The sequence below is a fragment of the Pteronotus mesoamericanus genome, unplaced genomic scaffold (genome assembly GCF_021234165.1).
Source record: "Pteronotus mesoamericanus isolate MK-2021 breed Mesoamerican mustached bat unplaced genomic scaffold, CSHL_Meso_final scaffold_85, whole genome shotgun sequence".
Lineage (NCBI taxonomy): Eukaryota > Metazoa > Chordata > Mammalia > Chiroptera > Mormoopidae > Pteronotus > Pteronotus mesoamericanus.
Genome location: NW_026555329.1, coordinates 77,261,756 through 77,280,210, shown reverse-complemented (window position 1 = coordinate 77,280,210; position 18,455 = coordinate 77,261,756). Strand labels below are relative to the sequence as shown.

Here is an 18,455-nt window from a genome sequence, read left to right as displayed (position 1 = left end):
CAATTTAATGAAAATTAAAATTTATTAAAATCCGTATTATCTTTTCCAAATTCAAACATATGACTAAATCTGCCATCTTTTCTTTTCACTAAATCTAATCTTAAAGCTAACAAAGGGGGAAATTAAGGAATCATGTTATGTACCTGGAAAACACAGGAAAAAAATGAGTATCATCTTAAAATGTTGGCTTAACTATTTTATTTCCTAATTAAGCTTATTACGAATAGTTCTCACTTCACATTTCTTTCAAGAAATGCCCTTCCAGAACAACAGAAAATATTTTTATAAAAAAAGAAAAATGTAACTTGTTAGAAAAAGGAAATCGTTAATATTGGAATGCCTTAAGCAGTCTAACATACCACTCAACAAAAATAAGTTTATTTGCATCAAAATGCAGTTTATCATTATCCATTTACTACAAGGTATCTTTTTTTGGTAGGGCACATGTCAAGAGCTCATAAAAATTCATGAGCGAATAGAACAAGGTTGTCAAATCAGATACTCTCTCCTCTTTGAGTACACTAAATGAATAACTTCAAGCAGAAATACATTTCTGTCATAGTTTCATTATACACCCATACATATTCTCAGGTTAAAAACAACTCTTCTATTCCTGGAACATATCATAATTGAAGTCACATGCAAAATCTACTTCTAACGGCAACATTTTCTTAACCTTTCTCTAAAAGTTTTTTCTTTAATTAGTCACGGTACAAATAATCACCTACCCCTTAATGATCTTCAAAACATTCTTACAAAAGCTGAAAATTTCAGACAAAAAGCCTATGAAATTAAAGAGATTTCCTGATACTCAGTAATATCAGTGGTGGTTAAAATAATGATAACAGTAACTTTTACTTGTTTGAAAACTATTTAAATTTGTTGTGTAGAAAGTTGGCCTACAGGACTTCTGATTCTGAACTGATTGTCATTACATGTTCATCTACCACGAGGTTCATCTCATTTGTAAGGTCAACCTCAAGGGGAGTCTCTGATGGGAACCCAGGGACATGGTTTTATATACCGGAATGCCCTACTTTCCCACTAGATTTTAAGTAAAATGAGGAAAGAATACACAGTTTGCTTGCTTTGCTCTGCTGTCTTCCCATCATCTGGCAGGTCGCCGCTCTGTCTGGTGGGACTGAGCCCACACCCATTGAATGAACGCGGAGATAAAAGACCCTCTACCCCTAGAGTGGCATCCAGTGGCACATGAGGCATCTCTCTAGGCCACAATTACTAATGTGTCAAGCAAGGAGGCTGGATTTTCAAAAGTGGGAAAGCATCTTCCTATACTCCAAAATTTAATTATGACTCTAGCTATGAATTCTTGGCTAGTCAAAAATTTAATAGGCAAATTTAAAGAAAATTAGAGTCTAAATTTCCTTCTCCATTGGAAATAAAAAATCTGTGAAGAATGGGAGTTAGGAGAAAAATGCCTATTAAAAGGGAAATAAGTGTACCATTTATACCATAGTTCTTATTTTTGCCTTATCTTCAAATCTGGGGAAGTCCAGAGATATTACACTTCATGCTAGTACTTCAACAAAATCACTGTTTGGAAGGTTTGTCTATTTGCAGCTGAAGGGAACTAAAAGTTTGCTTTTTGGGATATTGATTTTAAGATGGTTATTAAGAAACAAAACACCTAGGAAGAACCTTTGACCCTCCCTTCTTTCCTGCCTATGAGCTTCAGGGGGAAACCCCTGCTTCAGGGAGGGAAACGTACCATAATCGCCTAAGCATTAGACGGGAAGACTCCAAGTGGGAGACACAGTACATGCACACTTACATTCAAAATAAATCCCAGTGGCCATTGCACTTACGATAAAATGGTTCACCTTGATACAAAAGGAGAAATGTAAATTAAAACACCCTGAGACCACATCACCCGTCAGATCAGCAAACTCCGTAAATTCGACAGCACACGCAATTGCACAACGCGTGGCGAAATAGCCACCCTCAAACGCGGCAGGCAGGGTTGCAAAATAACGCCATCTTCAGGCAGAGGAATTAGCCAAAATTAATCGTATGTTGGCCCTTTGATCCAAAAGTCCCACTTCAAGAAATTTATCCTCAAGATACCTTGGTAAAACCGTAAAATGTTAGACGCACCGACTACTGTTTGTACTAGCAAAGACAAGAAGCAACTCACATGTCTGTCCATGAGGAATTCCTTGCATATATTTATAACATGTATAATTGATCAAATGTAAAACAAATCATTATTCTGCAGCCTTCAAAATGAATGAAAAATAACTCAATATACAGCTGCAGAGATCACTCCACAATCTAATGTTTATTTAAAAAACAAGGAGGAGAGACTTCCAGTTTCTGGCCCAGCCTGAGAGAAGCTCAGAAGCCGCTGCCCTGTATCAACAAGTAAAGCGCTGAGCAAAGTGAAAGCCAACAGCTCTAGCAGCTGTAAGAGACGTGAGGTCCCGGGGTTAACCGCTTCCCCCCAAAACTGAATACAGAGAAGCAGAACTTACCCGAGGAAGATATCGCCAGGGACCGGTGCTGAGGAAGGGGCATAGCCTCTTCAAGTGACAAGTTGCCGAAGGCTCCCTGTACACAAATCTGAGAAAGCTCCAGGGGTGGGGGAGGGGCACTCAGTTTCGAAAATGGCAGGAACATTCTGTTCCCAGCAAGACCGGCCCTAGGAAGGCACTCACTGGAGCCTGACCTGATGGGGTTTTATCAGAGCCCCGGAGACACTTATTAATGTCCTGGAGGAGGGAAAAACCCAATCCCAGCTGTCTCTTGTCTGTCACTTGAAGGAAGAGAAATATCACACGACCTGTCCCACCTGAAGGGAGAGAGATAAAATGAGAAACCCCTGTGAAGTTCACCGACCAGGGGCCAGGCTACTAAAAGACAGACCAAACCCTAGGACCTTAACCCTAACCCTATCCTCATTTTATTGCTCTGGGCTTCAGGGCGCTTCACTAATGTGTTTTTTACAAACTTAAAACAAGATCCTCCACCAGCAAGGAGACTACTCTGCAAGTTATTGCAAGACTCGCTTTATTGAGGGGGTTTGGACCCGAACCCACACTATCTGCCGGGTTTGCCTGTATGGGATGCTTCCCCTCCCCCACACCTCATCGCCGCAGCTAAACGGAGAAAGGAAAAGTTGATCGAATGTAATGTGATAAAACAAGGAGAGTGAATTGTTCATAGGACAATTTAGGGTGTGTGGATACAGGTAAGTACAGTAAACTTATGTGAAACTTTTCTACATGCCTCATATTTTTCATAATAATATATTGGAGGAAAAAAGTATGACCCAAAGTCATAAATATAGTGCCCTATTTTTGTGTCTGGAAGATTTTTTATTTTTCTTCTTGCCGCTAGGTTCATAATACATCTTGAATTTGTGTGTAAGGCATGAAAAGTCAAGACGGACTATTTTTTACCATACAGATACCCAGTTAATCTGACACCATTTACTGAAGTTGCCATTTATTCTCATCAAATTGCCACTGTGTCTTGTGCTAAATCAGGTCTCCGCAGCTGATGGTGTCTATTTCTAGATTCTCTCTTCCATTTCATTGTGTCCATTGTTCTGTTCGTCTGTCCTTGTCCCTCTATCACAGTCTTGATTAATTTCCCTTCGAAACTCTTCAAATCTGGTCCCGTACATTTTTTGCGAGGTTACGAGGCTTTTACTTTTTTCCAAGATTGTCTTGATTTTATTAGGCCCTTGGCATTTCAAATTAATTTTAAAATAGGCCTGCTGTCTCCACGGAAGGAACGTGCTGGGATTAGGGCTGGGGCTGTATTGACTCAATAAATTGCTTTGCTTTACAACAAGAGCCGGCTTTAGGTTGTGTCATAGTAAGCACATTAAATACGTGTTTAATATCTATGTTCTGTTTTTGTCCTCACGCCCTTAGAACGTTGCTGTAGATTAGAAAACTGGGGCTCCCAGGCATTACGCATCTTGTCCACGGCTACATGACTGGTAATGCTTATACATAAAAGAATAATGGTGTTCCAGATCATTTGATTCCATTCTTAAAAATATTACAATAAACTTTGGAGACAAAACAATCGAGTATGCTTTACCGTATACTTATATTACTGGTTAGCGGGGACTGTCAAGCCTAAGTGAGTATCTAGATCTGAGGGTTAACACTCTTAGTTTAGCTGGAGAAATTCTCAAATACATGTCTCCAGTGCTGACTTACGCAGCTTCCAAGAATTTTCTGGGAGTTGAATCTTCCCAGTTGTCAGGACTTCATTGTAATCCCTCTGATTTTGGACTCTAAACCCGGATATGTTCCCGGTTTTGTTGAGGAGCAACGCGACCCCAGTGCATCCCTTGAGAGTGGAAGTGGGGTAATTGGCCCCGGATTGTTGTTGATGGTGACGCTACGTATTTGGAAAAAAGAAATGGGTTCTAATGGCCAGGAAGGGCCAACACACTTTTTGTTAATTTTTCATCTTGAATCATATTTAATGTTATTCTATTTTCATCTGTTCCCCACCCCACCTAATTTTTAAATTATCATTTTTGTTCATATTCTAGGCTCTTAATATTTGTACCTGTTTTATGTTTTGGGTAATAATATTTTTTACTTATTTCATTACCTGTATTCTTTTTCTTTTTAATTTCCCCCACCCTCATAATATTTCATTTTTTTCTTCTCATTTTATATCATCCAGTTATAAGACATTCATATTTCTTTAAATCCCATAGGTGAAAACCATACAAAAAAATAAACTGATAAATCTGATACATAAACATCCATATATGAAAAAAATCATAAAATAATAAAAGGTAACATGTGATAATAATTTTCTTAATAGAAGCCCCTTATAAATAGAAAAGAAATAACCTTCATTGTGTGTAATATGAATAGTCAACATATTATAAGATGTGTGTAGAAAAATTGCAAAAAAGGAAAAGGAAATTTCATGCCAGGCTTGGGCCCTGAGACACTCCAGGCTCAGAATCCACAACTCCAACAAGCAGCAGAAAAGCCCCCAGAAGTCTAAATAAAACAAGTGGGATACAGCTGAGGCACGGAGGGAACAGGGCAAAACTGTGGGAAGCCAGTGGATAAATAGAGAATAATTGCTGATGTAAGTAAAGCAAGTTTGCTAGCGATCTGGAGGCTCAGTCGTCCCCGGGCCGGAAATAAATAACGAGAATTATCCAGAGCTGCTGAAATTAAGAGTATTTACCCAGGACAATCTTATGTTCCTTCTAAACCGAAGGTTCTGATGTCACTCCTTCATTTTCCTTTTCTTTTTCCCCTTGAATGCACTATATTGTTTTATTCATTTCTGACTAGCAGAAAGAAATTTCAATAAATTATGATTGCCACTTTATGAATTTTCAGAACATCTGAGTAATGTAAAGTGATATATTACAACAGAGAAAATCTTTCAAGTACTGTGGAGACATTTTCAATAGGTTTAGAGGGTAGATGAAAAATGATATTTCAAAGACTTTTCAGTATGAAAAACCCTTCAGAAAATGACTGCTCAAGTGAAAATTTCTCTTTCCATAACTAAGATAATTTTCTTTAGGGGTCAAACAGAGGAAAACAGAAACTAGGAAAAAACTTGTATGAGGTGTAAACGTACGCCCTTTCACAATAGTTTTTAATCCCATTAGAAGTCGGAGCAAAGACAAACGGTCTTACTCTTCTCTTTATGGGAATGTGTGTGTGTGTTGGCTACTGTTAATTTATCTCTGTGATCGTTCAAAAGAGAGATAGAGGAGACGGAGTGAACCTTGAGCTTTCTGCCCTATTTTATGGAACCAGCTGAGAACTGAATGTCTTGTGTGACCACATTTAGAGACAGAGTTTTCAGATCAGCCGCAGTACTACCCTGTATTTTCTGAGTTGCTAAGTGGGTCTGGGGCTTCCATAAGCTCCTCCCCGACAAACCATGGGTCAGACATCCCAATCAATACTGAGAAAGGATATAGGAGACACTGGCCTCATAGCACAGTCGGCTGGAGCATCATCCTGATATGCCAACGTTGTGGGCTTGGCCTTGATCCCCAGTCAGGGCACATGCAAGAACCAACCAATGAATGCATAAATAAGTGGAACAACAAATTCATGTTTCTCTCTTTCTTGTCCTTCCTTTCTCTCTAAAATCCATCTTTTAAAAAATTATTAAAAAAAAAAGAATATAGGAAATGCCACAATGGTAGATTTTGGCAGCTCCCTGACTTTATTAGTAATTAGTTTTTGAACATATTATACATAGGAGTCAATTGTAATTATAGTAGATTTATTAAAAACCATTCAAAATCTAGCTTATATACATGGGGAAAATCTATATTGTATCAATGATAGAGAGCTAATCTTCAAATTAACATAAACTTAAATTTCAACAAATATAATAAAAATGTGCTTAGGGAATGGTAGTTTTTAGAAGAATTTCTCATGAATAAAGGGTTCTCAGAATAAAAATGTAATACTTCCTCTAGGCTCTGCAAAATCCCCCTAGAAATTATTATGCTACGTTTTCTTATATTACAAATACCAACTTCTTGTATGAAGTCATGAAACTAGAATTGTAATATCTTTTAAAATTTTGAAAATAGAACAATTTAAAAAGCAAGGAAAAATAAATGAAGAAATATGGTTGCTATTATTCAGCTATTTGTGTACTGAATTATTCCATAGTTTAACAAATCACCTGACAAATCAGCAATACCTATGTCAAACAATGAGCTTTGAGTATGCGAAGAGCAAGCAATCCATACGTATAGTAGCATAAAGGTTCCCAGCTCCCTGCTGTTAGCCCTTCTGCTGCCTATGATAATTGTCTTTTCCAATATGAATTTCAATAAATCTGCTTGAATATAGTCCACTGGGTCTCTAATATAGTGTACATGCTCACAATAGACAATAATAGACAACATTATTTCCCTAGTTTTTACCCTGTAAATTCCCTCCAACTAAAGGTTGGTCTAATTATTTGCATATAAAACAAGATAATGCCTGTTTTGACTTCATTTTTTTTCTCAAGTTTTCAATGAAATACTGACTTTTTTCTTAGTTTTAAAGCAATACAATTATTTTTAAAAAGTGAATTGCTCCTCATGAAACTCATTAAAACTTATTTGATCTAGCCTCAAAGATTAAATATTTTAGGTCAATTAATGGTATAAACGATGGAAATTTCTAGAACTAAATTTAATACATTAAGCAATAAGATTCTCAGATTCTTAAATCATATGTAGCATATCGTTCATTAAATATTAGAGGATATTTAGAAAAAGTGTTAGAAATTTTGACCATGGAGAACAACTCTTTGATATGCTTCCATGACAAGGTGAATGACAAGTGTATTTTAAGAAATAAAAAGTGGTGGGAATGTGTCACATTGTTACTTTGAGAAATTATTTCTTTTTATTTATATGTATAAATTAAATGTAATAAGGTAAGAAAATCATAGGCCACACCTTAAAAAAATAATTCTAATACTAGCATATAGAATAAAAATTATAATGCTTTTTTCCTCTTCACAATGTTTGCGAGGTTGAAAAACATAAGAGCAAAAAGGCTCTCTGAATGCTTAGGGAATGAAAACACTGAATCAAAGAATATTACCATTGGGAGTGATGATCTCTAACTTGTTAAGGGGGAAAAAAAGTAAATTAATTTTTTAAAAGAGAGGAGCCGATGGATAGTGAATAAAATAATTTTAATAAAGTGATTATGTAACAGGGTGCAGCTAGGCCCTCCCGCAAAGAGATTTGTAATGGGGTCCAGAACTTGGAGTGTCCAAGAAAAATATAGGATATTCTCAGCAGTCCCCGCCTCCAAAGGCAGCCTGCCATGGGGATGGGAGACAGGGGGCAGGGCCATTGAGAGTTGAGAGTTCCTTTGCTTGTCAATAATGAGAGGATAGCTTCTATGCAAAGATGGCTATTTTGCATATGCAAAGATGGCTATTTTCCATATCAATAAGGCTAACGAAGATTTGTGTAACTTAAACCCAGGAGGTGACTGGCCAAGTATTAAATGGCAGCTCCCCACCACCACTGTGTTGCAGCGCCTGCCTAAGGAGTCAGAGATAGGGTTCCTGGGGGAGATTCCTGCCGGGGTTGGGACCCAGGCGTAGCAGCCATGCGAGAGGCTTCTGACCACACAGTTTTGGGAGTGGAGTAGGGGCTCCCTTGACCACGCAGCTTAGGAAGCAGGAAAGCAAGATGTAGCAGCCATGCAGGTGGCTCCCCCCCGTTACAAGTTGTGTGCATGAGAGCTCAGGGATGGTTTGCTCCACATCGTGAGGGAACCAAGCGGGAAGGAAAGGGGAGAAAGGACTCTTGCTACTGGGCATTGAGAAGGTGCCACGTGGTTCTGAATTAAGAGCTGGAGATCGGGGCGACCCAGAGGATGGTGCTGAGAACAGCAAGAGGTCTGCCTCGCTGAGCCCTGGACTTCTGTTCTTTCTCTTCTGAAGGAAGGTCTCATGACTGACCTGACTGACCTGGCTGGGCAAAGGGGAGAAGGCAGGACTGTGTGTGTTGGTGGGTGTTCTAAGGGATTTTGAGATTTCACGGTGACATTTAGCCATTAATCAAAACCTGTATAACTTTTGAATAAGTAGTTCCTTTCCTTTTCACCAAACTCTGCCATTGAGAGCCGTAAGTCTTAAGGGCAGCAGGGAAAGTACCTAGAACAGAGGGACCCCGGGGAAGAGGGGCACACTGTTCTGATGACAGCATCTGGGGCTCCCCTCCCCACAGGTCCATATTCTGTAACAACTATTTGTGTGACCTTCACAGGCAACTATATATAAAGAAGGGAGAAACTGTCCACAGTGTGTTGAATTCTGGAGAAGAAGCAACTCACACACAGTTCCAACCCATCCCCCTTGGAGCATCAGGAGAGCCAAGCAGGCCAAACCTTCGAGTCCTAATGCAGCCAGAATGGTGAGGTCATCGGTGGTCAAGGAAAGGGTCTGCTTTATCTGGAGCCAACAGGCCAGCGTTTTCCATTATTGTGCCTCACATTAGCATCAACCGGAGGACATCATAGTGACTTGATAAGTCTTTGGTGTAACCTGAACACTGGGAATTTAAAGGATCCCTAGCCTATTTTAACTTGTTGTCAAGTTCAAGAACGGTGTTGTGCTTTCCTGGCTTCTGCCTACAGAGTCAGGTAGCAGAATCTTGCAAATCCTCCCAGGAAAGAGTTCCAACAGTCACTGTAATGTTGGTGCTTCTAAAAGCACCAATCCTACGAACCTTGCGATGGGGAACTGCCCTGAAGACCAGATTTCTTTCCGTTTCTGAGGAGGACCGATCTAAGCTCAGCAAACCCTGTCTGTTGCTGATAACCCTCAAGAGAAGAAATAACTGAGTCTTGACCACCTGCCATCTGGATACCAGTCAAGAGACTAGCAAAATGATACAGGATGGCAAAACAAACAAACAAAACAAATAAACAGAAAGAAACCCCACATCTAAGAATATCAATAACCTGAAGGATAAAAATTAAGTTAAATGTCTAGAAGAAGGGGTTCCCTTTTACTTAGAATTGAAGGAACAGTCAGAATTAAACCTAAAATAGAATAACTCTCAGAAATATGTGGTTAGAACTCAAAAGAAAAACTTTACAGATTTTTTTTTAATACTTTAAAGAAAGTTCCACAGATGAACTGCAAAGAGTGGTGCCATTGCTGAGAACAAGTGGAGAACTGGGGTGGGGGAGAGAAATCATGAAGGGAAAATGATAAAACTTGAAAAAAATCACAGACTGAGAGGGACACAAAAAAAATTTCTGAAGCGAATTCCTGAAGAACAGGGTAATGATTAACAGTGGTAGCTGAACACTTTCCTGAACTGCAGAATGGTTTGCATTGTCAGAATGAAAAAGTAACAAACAATGACAAGACTCACACACATCAAGATACCCTGGTTAAGTGCCAGACTTCCAAGGATAAAGGAAAAAAATTACAGGTTTGCAGGCACACGTGGAAATTCTTTTCTACTTACAGTGGAAATAGAATCAAACTTTCCTCAGACTTTTCATCCTCAGACTTTTCATCCTCAGACTTTTCATCCTCAGACTTTTCATATACAACGTATGGAACTAGAAAGCAATGGAAGATTTGGGAGAATGGTTCAAAAACTTATGGATCCTACACTACAGTCACCCACAAACTAATTCATCTCTTTCAGTAATTAGACAGATACTTGTGACTTTGCAAGCCCTACACCCCTGGTGTGACAGTATTTTCAGATTGGGTCTTTAAGTAGGTAATTATGGTTAAATGAGGTCATAAGGGTAAGCCCCAATTTAACAAAGCCAGAGTGTTCTTGTGTGTTCTCTCTCATTCTCTCTCTCTCTCTCTCTCTCTCTCTCTCTTTCCTTTTCCCTACATTCCCTCCTACCTCCTTTGTTCCCTCTCTCCAATGCCATGTAAAGACACAGCAAGAAGGTAACAATTTAAAAGCCATGAAGAGACAAACCAGCAGGAACTAAGCCTATGACACTTAGATCTTAGACTTCAGCCTCCAGAACTCTGAGAACATTTCTCTTGTTTAAGTCACCCAGTCTGTGGTACTTTGTTATGGTAGCCCTAGCAGACTTATACACTACCACCCTTCTGCTAAAACAGGGGTCGGCAAACTTTTTATGCAAAAGGATAAATAATAAATATTTTCAGGTGTGCGGGGCATAAGAAATCGTGTCAACGAGTAACGACTGCTGTTATCCTTGGAAAGTAGTCATAGCTATCTAAATAAATAGGTATAGTATGCTTCAATAAAACTTTATTTAGAAAAACAGGCAGTAAGTAGAGTCTGGGGTTTGCCAAATCTGGCTCAAAAATGTCTTTTGGTAACAATAGCTTGATCCAATAAATCCCAAGAATCTGCTCCTGGCAGATCCCTGAAGTCCAGCTCTCAATACTCCCAAGGAAAATTGAGTATTTTCTTACCAATCACGTGTGTGCATGGGAGACACAGAGGTCCTGAGACTTTTCACTATGGTCCTCCTGCGCACTTCTCTGCTACACCTTTCCTTCCCGATGTGCTTTTTTCACATGACTTCTATTCCTAACTAATCTAAAAATACCCAATAATGGCTACTACGCCATAAGTACAATTTCTTTCTTTTGAGAAATATCCTTGGGCAGCTGTATGCAAAATAAGCTTCATTTTGCCTGCTTCTCTATTTCTAAAGCCCTATAAAATGTTTTGCCTGTCTCCCCAACTTAAAATTCGCCTTCAGAGCCTTCTCATGCCCAAAATTCCACACACACTCTCTGCCCCCAGCCACGAAAAGGACTTTTAAAGGCTGGTTCCAACTATGTTCTAGTGATAGCAACTTCCACAGAAGTTTTTGTAGTAAGACTAGGCCCAGGCATCCTGAAGTACAGAACTTAATTTTCTTTAAAAATAATTTCTTGTCATAGACTCCTAGTTCCTCATGTCAAAATCCTCCCCTCCTTCATCACTCTCAAATGCTCGTACCCATAACCTGGCCTCAAACAGTCTGGCAGAGGCAGCAGGCATGAAAAATATGGGATTGAAAGATACCAAATTTTTGTTCCTGCAGGTTAATTATCCCTATCCTACATGCCTAATCCATCAGATTGCCTCAACATAAGTCAGCCGGAGCCATACCAGGCCCTCAATAAATATTTATTGAATGCGTGAATTGGAAGCACAATTTAATATTTTAAATGATGTAAGATCTGTAGTCCAGGAAAAAAAATCACACTGCACCTTGAAATAACTCAGGTGCAATTGCTGCTGAAAATAGGAATTCTTAACACACGGAGCATTACTGTCAACCATTCATTCTTCCGTGAGAAAGGATAGATACATGTAGAGAGAGACTGTCAGACACCTTTCCATAAATGTTTACAAATCAATGCTCTTATTATTACTATCAATGCTGCAATGAATAACCTTTCATATATTTCTTATCGGCCCTGGGCAGGCAGGTATAGTTTCCAATTGTTTATTTTGACCCTGTAATTGGATTAAACAACACCCCCCCCCCCCCACCATGTGACTGTGCGTTGCTTCCTGGTAGATACAGACTTCACTGCCTTGATGACTTCGGTCTTAGTCACGTGACTTCTTTGTCAAGTAGAATAGGGGCAGAAGTAACGGTGTGCTCATTTCAAGCAGAGATTTTAAGAAACCCTCTGTGGCCCGGACCGGTGTGGCTCAGTGGGTTGGGCATTGCCCATAAGAGCAAAAGGTCGCCGGTTAGATTCCTAGTTAAGACATATACCTGGGTTGCAGGTTCGGTCACCGGTTGGGGAACGTGGGTGAGGCAACTGATCGATGATTCTCGAACCAATGCTTCTCTCCCTTTCTCTTTCCTTTCCCCTCCCTCTTAATAAATAAATAAAATCTTTAAGAAAAGAAAAGAAAAAGAAATCCTCTGTGCCCACTAAACCCCGTTTGCTCATGACCCTCTGCAGTAAGACCAACCTGCCCCAGATCGCGGGCGCACCTCCCCCGGGGTCCGGGAACGCTAAGGCAGCGGAGCCCAGAAGCTGGCCTGTGGCCCTCCTGTGATATGAGCAATAAACACAGGCTTTGGTTGTAAGCTACTGAGATTCTAGGGTTGCTTATCGCTGCCACAAAAACTGACTAGCAGAGTTGGGCTTAAGGCCCAGAACTGGGATTTCTGGGTCAAAGTGTAAAGGCAATTTTAATTCTGATAGAAGTTGCCAAATTTCATTTCATAGGGACATGTGGCACTCCAACAGCACACCAGGATGGCTGTTTCCCGACAGCCTGTGCGACAGATTGCCTTAAACTTTTGGACTTTCACTTCTCTGATTAGTGAGAGATTATATCTTAGTGCCATTTGTATTTCATCTCTCCAGCTAAGACTGAGATTTTTTTCCTTCTTCATTGACTCTGGCCCCTGTATTTCAGAGAACTCTCTGTTAATACCCTTGCCCATTTTTCTTTCGGTTTGATAGTATTTTCTTCTCAAGTTCTACATGTTCTATGTGTGGCAAGAAGATTATTCCTTTGCAGTTTGACCAACAAATATTTTCTATATTAGTCCATTGTCATTTAGCTTAGCTATAGTTTTATTACATCAATTTAAATTGTTTTATTTTACTTCAAATATCTAAACCTGTTCTATATTCTTATGGTTCAAAATGAGCAGAAATCAATTGAATCTCTTGAAGATGTCATAAATTGGTAGAAGAGGCAAATGTGGTCAGTTATGTTTGACAGAGTTCTGGGTATAGTCTAAGTTTAGCACATTTAATATGAGTCATATATTTTGCAATATACAGATAGCTCATTTGATAAACCCTGTTTTACTAAAGTCAAGATTCTTTGTCATAGGATAGTAAAACAAAGATTAAAAAAAAAACTACTTCCAGAATTAAGTGCTAAGAAAACATGGTCCTAGCTGATTCTAAAAAGAATTAAATGGAATATGATTCATTTTATATGGATAAATAAGAACAAACATAATTTAAACTGATAAGAACATATACTACAGTTGATCTTAGCCAAAAGGCCAAGATGAGATAGAACAAAAATAATTTCAAGTCACAAAAATGTTTCACGTTACACAGTGCACCAGAGTAATGTGATTAATGAAGGATGTATACATTTTTTTTTTTAGAATGCGAAGTATATTAGACGATCTCCCAGCTCCCGACTCATATCCATACAAAATAAATCGGTCTCTCTTTTTCAGATTAGTGGTTTTTCAAGTAGTTTTGCTAGTTTGTACCTTAAAACTCTGCACACTGTGCCCTCCCACACATTTTTAAATTGGGATCTAAAATGAGTCATCATCAGTTTAAATAGTTGTGATATATTTTTAATTTTTAATAAAAATTAGTAGTTTAAATAACCTCATGTGGACAAATTGAAATATGTTAGACATAATTTGTGGATACTTCTGCCTTATCTGCAAATGAATTTATTATTTTCTAGGCTCATTCAGTTCTCACTCTCTTGAGACTATGCAAAAAACACCCCAAAAATAAAAAACAAAACCCACAAATGAAAAACCTTATTGAGACTTACCAAATGCCTCTTAATTATAATGTTAATTTTTTATCTAGACTCACCTTCATTAATTCAATATCCTCAGAAAGGTTTAAGAAGATTGAAATATTATTCATGTTTGTCAATAAATGTTTTGGATAAAGTGTTTTAATCTTATAACACTCTGTTGTTTTTTTTTAAGTTCGCCAAAAACCTGGACCTGAAGATTTACTTTATTCAATTTCGAAAATGTCAACCTATACCCTAATTGGCAAAGCCAGTCAATATTTTCAAATTAATCAGGCATATCAGAATTCTTTCTGTCATGAGAAAGTCTGACTTCATTTTTCAATTCAAATGAACATATTAATAGGCACTCCTGTGACAAGCATCTCATTTCTGAATTCCAGTTTTAAGATAGACAGGTAAGACTGAGTCTTCCCAAGAATACCTTGGCTTCATGAAATAGTGTGCCACTTCCAATATTTCCCACTGAAGCCCCCCCGCTCTGCTTTCATGGGATTCTCTCAGGGGTGATTAATTTTTTCACAATAGTTGGCAAATGAAAGAGGCAAGTTCTCGAAGTGAAAATTGTCACTTTTTCTGCTCTCCTGCTCTAAAATATATACAAATCCCCCAAAAATACTCTGTTTCTAAGGCTACTTTAGAAACAGAAATGCACTTAAGACACAGTCAAACAATGCTGCCTTAATTACAGGAATTTTTCTAGAAAAATGATTCCTATCTCAAACTGTTACTTTATTTTATACCCTAGCTGTGCCCTTTCTTTCTTTCTTTCTTTCTTTCTTTCTGTCTTCTGACTTGTACATAGTATGCTTTACTTTGACTTTAACTCTACACTTAAAAGACCATTTGAATGTAAACACAGATAGTATATATTCTGTGTACTGTTTTTGATCAATGGTATGAAAACAAAAAAGCGGAAGACTATCCTCTTTTATTCATAAAGAGATAACTAAAAGCTATGCATGAATAAAATCCTAAATCAAAGACAGAGAAAGGACATTTTGGGACAGTGGGAGACATTTTTATGTCGACTATATGGTAAAGTAGTATTTGATTGTATGTTCTATAACACAGAACTTCCAGAGTGTCGATAAATGTTTTTCTTATGTAAAAGAAGATTCTTCTCTCACACACACACAAAAAGCTGAAATATGTAAAGGATTGATATCTACAATTTACTTAAAGATAGTTCAGTCCCTTAAAAAGTAAAACCCCATTATTTTCTATGTATACATAGAGAAAGCCAGTGTGACAAATGCCAACAGATGGTTCTTTTTTAAAAATTTTTTTAAAATTGAATTTATTAAGGTGACATTGGTTTACAAAACCACACAAGTTTCAAGTGTACAACTTAACAAAACATTATTTACACATTGCTTCATGGACCCATCGCCCAAAGCAAAGTCACTCAGCAGCCACGGAAGGCTGGGGGAGGCGGGGCATTCCTCTCTAGACTGTGGGGAGAGGGCGTGGCCTGCCAACACCTTGATTCCAGACTTCCGGCGTCATGAGCCATGAGAAAATACATTTCTACGGTCAGAAGCCATCCAAATTTGGAACTTCGTTATAGCAGCCATCAACAACTAATACACACTGAGATTATAATCTCTTAGATTTAGAAGTTATTGAATTTTAAAAGGGGAGGATACACGCACGTTTCAAGGGGCAAGACTTCTGACAGTGTCCTTGGCCTTGGAAAGCAGCCACTATCCAGTGGTTGAGCTGAGCAAGGCTTCACTGTGCGTTCTGGCGGGCAGAGCTGGGCTTTGAATGGACCTTGAGGATTTAGGTAATAAGTGCTTTAATGGCCATCATGGTTGACCTAAAAGTGGTCTCAAAATGTGGGGATTACCAAATGTCGTAGGAAGAGTAGGAAAGTAGAGACCCTACTTCCATGATTGAGCTTGACTTTCCTCCCAGGAGAATTTTGTAGTCGGGGAGAATGTACTGAATCACATTATTTATTTTTTTAAAAAAAGCCAAGGAACTATTTCGTATACATTTGCGTTGAGGAGGCTACTTCGCTTCTGTAAGAGACTGGGCTGCGGCTCCGGTAGCTGCTGGCCATCCCCGGCTGACCCGGTCTGGGGCAGCGGGGCTGCAGCCTCTGCCTCCTCCCGCGCGTGGTCGTCTTCCTTCTGTGCGTCTGCGTCCGTACCCAAAAATCCCTCTTCTTATAAAGAAAACAGTCATGTTAGATTTTGCTCCCCCTCAATTTATTAAAAAAAAAAAAAAACACTTTTAAAATGTCTTTGAGATGTGCCTGCCTGGTTCTTGGAGGTGAAAAAGAAGGAGGTCAGACAGCCCACTGGACGACCTGGAAGAGCGGCAGCTGGCCACCCTCAAGGCTCCTCTTGCTGCTCGTTGGACGCAGCCTCCATTGTATCCTTTCTTAGGAGAAGATGCCCACAAACCTGAGCCGGGAAGTCCTCTGACCCAATTGTGGAGCCCGCAAAATTAGGGAAAGGTGGAGGCTATGGATTGAGAAATCAATTCACACTAATCAAATCACGATGATGCTATTGTATTGAGCCAAATCTAGCTGCCCTGCTTGAGGAGGCAGGTGAGCCTTCTTTCGCCCTAACATGTGGCGGAGTTCTGGATGCATTTAAGTACTAGGTGGCCTTTACAGGCACAGAATTTGGAGACTTAGCAACAGTTGTTACAGAGTTGAGCTCCAATGGACAAATTTGGCCTGGGAAGTCAGTCCCTCTCTGACAAACAGTTTCACCTAAGGATCAGAGACTAGTTTGCAATTTTTTTTTTCCTAGCCAGCTCAACCTCTCCAGGATTCTTTCAGAGTCAAAGGCTAACATTAGTTTTAATTTTTCATGAGAGACATTTGTAAAATTTGATCAAATACTAACCTAGAAAAGTGTTTAAATTATTCAGGCCATAATTCTTGATGAAAATTCAAAACACAACCCCCCCAAAATATTATAAAAGCTGAAACATAAACATGTCAAGTCTTTAGAAAGAAAGCTTTCTTTGAGAAAAATTCAGTGTATGTGAGCTCACGATAAGATTATGAAAACCAAGCAAAATGTGACATTTTGAGAACCAGTAGAAAAAAACAAAGACGTTAAAACCACAAAGGGACTCAAATAGTAAAGATTTTTTTTTCAAAATGTTTGAAGAAATAAAAGAGGGCCATTTGGCCACGACGGGGAGAGCAAGAGTGTGTTACAAGGGCCCCTCTTGTTGGATCTGAACGTTTAAAAATGACTTGTGTGGTTTCATTCCTAAGTTTACATTCCTTTTCTTACTAAACCTTTCCTCTGCAGAAGCCTTTTCTAAATCCTTCCTGCTCAGGAATACCCTAACGTAAATACGTGCTAGAAAAGCTTGTTATATTTTGGGGGAAATGTGGGGTGCAGGGTCTTTGAAGACATACATGTAATGTGAAATGCGTCTCAGATGAGGGGGGAAATCAACCATTAGCGATGGCAATGGTTTCAGAGAGGAAGGGATACCTTAGCTCGGCTTTCAAGACATTTACCTGAGCAGCTACTTGGAAGGTGGCTCCGGAAAAGGTCAGTGGAAGGACGCTCGGTCCTGAAACTGGCAGAACCGCCCCACAGGCCAGGCTGCTGGCAGATCGCCCAGGCCACGCTCCCCGGCTCTGTCATGGAAACACCTTAGCCTGTGACTTGAGAGGAGCAAACCTCATGTTGCTAAGAGACTGATTTGGGGGCACAGCCTGGGGTAACTTTTACCAACTTTTCTCTCTTTTTGTAATCTCTCTGTTTTCTCCTTTCTTGCCTTTATTTGATTAATAAGTTGTTTTTTTTTTACTCTTTTTCCTTTTACTATTTTAAATGCTATTCTCTATGTCTAGTCTCTATATAGATAATTATTAATATACATTTAACACTATTGTTACTAGACTTAACGATATCTAAAGTTAATCAACTTCGGAAATACCCAGTACATGTACCTCTAGGCCCTGAACAATACAAGACCAATACAAGACCTCCAGTAATCCGTCCTATTGTTCTTTATATTTCCCCACTTTTGCTTGCTTTTACTACTCTCCCATAAGATACTTTGTGGGGTACAATATACAGCTAAGCCTTGCTTGACTTTGTCCCAATGTTTACCAATATCTTTTCTCTCTATTACCTCCTGAACTTCACGCCTTCTTCTCTCAGTGGGAGACTTTCCAAGGCCTTGATTGACTTTGAGTTTCTGTTGAAAGCACACACGTTTGCCTATCACCTGCGGGTGCACTCAGTTCAAGACCTCTTTGTATTGTATCTATCGTCCCCGTTGAGACTTCCTTGGGCCACGCAGGTAGCAGGAATATATATGCATTGCAAAACCAGGTAAGGGCTCGCCTGTGTCTATAAATCCTCAGATGGAATTTTTTTCTTCCCTCCATTTATTTCAAGGACTGAAAAAACAAGTTTCTTGCTTTATCCTTTTGTGGAAAGTCATTATTTCTTTTTTGCTCTTA

At 39.1% G+C, this 18,455-nt stretch overlaps 1 pseudogene; it reads right to left on the bottom strand.

The window, feature by feature from the left end:
* Positions 1-13,370: 13,370 nt before the first annotated feature.
* LOC129063610 (uncharacterized) lies at positions 13,371-13,505 on the bottom strand (annotated as a pseudogene).
* Positions 13,506-18,455: the final 4,950 nt, after the last annotated feature.